General features: G+C 34.1%; 1 non-coding gene across 1 annotated transcript; it reads right to left on the bottom strand.

The window, feature by feature from the left end:
* Window positions 1–1321: 1321 nt before the first annotated feature.
* Window positions 1322–1428, bottom strand: LOC136225221 (small nucleolar RNA R71). The gene has a single exon (XR_010686947.1). It is a non-coding gene; the product is annotated as a small nucleolar RNA R71 (small nucleolar RNA).
* Window positions 1429–3342: the final 1914 nt, after the last annotated feature.

The raw sequence follows: 3342 nt of genomic DNA, 5'->3' as shown, positions 1-3342 counted from the left end.
ATGATATATTTATTTTATTCAATACATTCTTCTTGTTGTTATTTTGATATTATTCTGACAAAATGATTTTCAAAATGATAAATTGGTATTTTTATTAAAACGTTTTATACAATCATATTTATAAAGAAACTTTGTTGAACACTTGACAGAATTAGTTTTTACGGAAGATATGATCCTGACCGCGGCTTATCGGATATAAAATACTAATTTGATTAAGGTAGGAATCTGCTTAGACCAGAGAGATTTCTACGGTTCAAAGCCATTTAATTGCATAAATTCTTGCATTATTCCATATTCATAATCTTACCAAAGTTATAGTTGCTTTCTTTGCTTAATGAAAATAAGTTTTATACCTTCTATTTATTCCAAATTCGGAAGCATCTGTCTTGTAATCAAAATCTCAAGACAGAATTGTTCTCTAAGTTCAAGATAATATTCTTATCTAATCCTAATTTACCCGAACCAATACAATCAATTAAACGATTTTCTTTAGTTAAACCTAAAGACGTGAATAAAACTGAATTAAATAAGTTTTTAGTTAAAAAGCGTTCTCTGTGGGTTCGATATCTTTTATTACTAAAAGCGTATACCGTGCACTTGCGGAAATCGTTCAATAAGTTTTTGGCGCCGTTGCCGGGGAACGCCAAAATTTTTAACAAAATTTTAAATTTTTCGTGTTTTATTTCGAATCTAGGCTTAAACATACTTATTTTAATTTTGTAATTTATTAATTTTAGTTTACTCACATATTTGTTTTTCCAAAATCCTGTTTTGTAGGTAGTTTCGGTTCGTGCAAGATTTCAGGTTCATGCGCAGTTCTCGAAGTTCAGGCATTACACCAGACCCTATAGATCCAGGAATTGAAAAAACAATCAAAAAGAACAAGAAAAATAAGAAAAACAAAAGCAAAACCCCATTAAAGACTAACACCGAGCCAGGAAAAATGGTGGACCCACCAACACTTATGGATTACGCTAGGCCAGGTGTGGCCGGTGTAACCAATAGTATAGTTAGACCCCAAATAAATGCAAACCAATTTGAAATTAAGCCAGCTTTGCTTAATATGTTGCAAAATAATGTAACATTTTACGGGTTACCTAACGAAAATCCTAACACCCATTTGACAAATTTCCTTGAAATTTGTGACACTTTTAAAATACCAGATGTGACTGCCGAAGCAATCAAACTTTAACTTTTTCCTTTCACTTTGAAGGATAGAGCCAAAGAGTGGTTAACTTCGATGCCAGCCGCAACGTTTGCAACTTGGGAACAATAAGCCCAAGCTTTTTTATCAAAATATTTTCCTTTAGCAAAAACCGCAAGAGTCATAAAAAAGTTAACATCTTTTTCTCAAAATGATAATGAGACTCTTTATGAGACTTGGGAACGTTTTAAAGAACTTCAACGTTTATGCTCACACCACCATTTACCCGCTGAACTTTTAATGCAAACATTCTACAATGGATTAAATCCTACAACTAGAGGTTCATTAGATGCTATGTCAGGAGGGTTATTTATGAAGAAAACATCAGCCCAAGCAAGAGAACTTTTGGAGAAAATGGCAATTAACAGCAGTATGTGGCCCGCGGAACGTGGACATATACCAGTGGCGAAACCATCAACCTCAACCTCATCATCAGTTAAAGGTATAGTGGAACTTGATCCAGTCGCGATGTTACAAGCCCAATTTTCTGCCTTATCGCACAAAATTGATAAGTTTATGGCACCGCAAGACACCAATGGTAATCCAATCCAAATGGATTTGGATTATGAAAATATGAGTGAGATTGAACAGGTAAATTTTGTCCAAGGGCAAAACCAAAATAATAACCTTTACTCTAATACTTATAATTCTGGATGGAGGAATCATCCTAACCTTAACTAGAAAGATAACAATAACAATAATGCAAGTGCTAATCAAAATCGTACCAATAATTATCCAAATCAGTCAAGAGATACGATTAGCACTTTATCTTCTAAAATCGACAAATTTATAGATGCTATCAGTGGAAAAATAAGCAATCACGACGATGGTTTTAAACGGATCGAATCTAAATTCGATCAGCTTATTAAAAACCACTCATCTAGCATCCATAATTTGGAGGTCCAAATTGGTCAACTTGCTAAATCAATTCCATCCCGGAAAGAGGGAAGTCTTCCCAGCCATACGGAAGAAAATCCGAAAGAGCAGGTGAAGGCTATCACTCTTCGTTCAGGGAAAAATTATCTAGGTCCGGAAATGCCCGGAGATGCAACATTACCAGGAACTGATTTACCAAAGTCCAAAGAAGATATCTTAAACACAAAAAGTTCACCAATTGACTTAGGTACAAAAACTTTTGTACCTAAACCACCTTTTCCGCACAAAGTCCGAAATAAGGACTATGACAAACAACTCTTAACCTTTTTAGACAAACTTAAAAATTTGCACATTAATCTGACGTTTATGGATGAAATCACGCAAATTCCTAACTATGGTAAGTTTTTAAAACATTTAATTTCAATGAAAATCAGTTGGGAAGGAATTTCATCCATTTCGTTAACTGAAGACTGTAGTTCAATTGTGTCAAGTAATTTGCCCACTAAACTCAAAGATCCCGGATGTTTTACTATTCCGTATAAATTGGGAGATATTGAATTCTCAAGTTGTCTTTGTGATTTAGGAGCAAGTATAAACTTAATGTCGTTGTCTATTTTTAACAAGTTAGGCCTAGAAGAAGATATCAAACGTACCAATATGGTTTTGCAATTAGCGGATCAAACCACTAAGAGACCATATGGTATAATTGAAGATGTTTTAGTTAAAGTCGATAAATTTATTTTTCCTACCGATTTTGTTATATTAGATTTTGCATATGACGTTAACTGTCCACTAATTTTTGGTAGACCATTTATGAACACAGGACGTGCTCTAGTTGATGTATCGGAAGGGAAAGTAGTTTTGAGGATAGGAGAAGATAAAATCGAGTTTAATATGAACAAAGCGATGAAATATCCTATGGAGGAATTCGCTTGTATGAAACTTGATTTAGTTGAAGAATGTGTCAAAGACGTCATTCAAAAAGAAAAATTAATAGAACCTATAATGTGTGAGGAATTAGAAGATAAGGACCCAGAGCCTTTGATTCGAGAAGATGGACCAGTTCCGCCTTCGATTGGAATACCCCCTAAATTAGAACTTAAGGAATTACCCAGTCATTTGAGGTACGCTTTCTTAGGCGAAGGCGATTCTCTACCTATAATTATCTCTAACAAATTAACAAATGATCAAGAAGAAAAATTGAAAGACATTGTTAGAAATAGGATAGGAAGTATGGGATGGCAGATTTCAGACTTAAAAGG

The sequence above is a fragment of the Euphorbia lathyris genome, chromosome 3 (assembly GCF_963576675.1).
Source record: "Euphorbia lathyris chromosome 3, ddEupLath1.1, whole genome shotgun sequence".
NCBI lineage: Eukaryota > Viridiplantae > Streptophyta > Magnoliopsida > Malpighiales > Euphorbiaceae > Euphorbia > Euphorbia lathyris.
The sequence above is the reverse complement of the archived record's forward strand: the minus strand, read 5'-3'. Positions and strand labels throughout refer to the sequence as shown.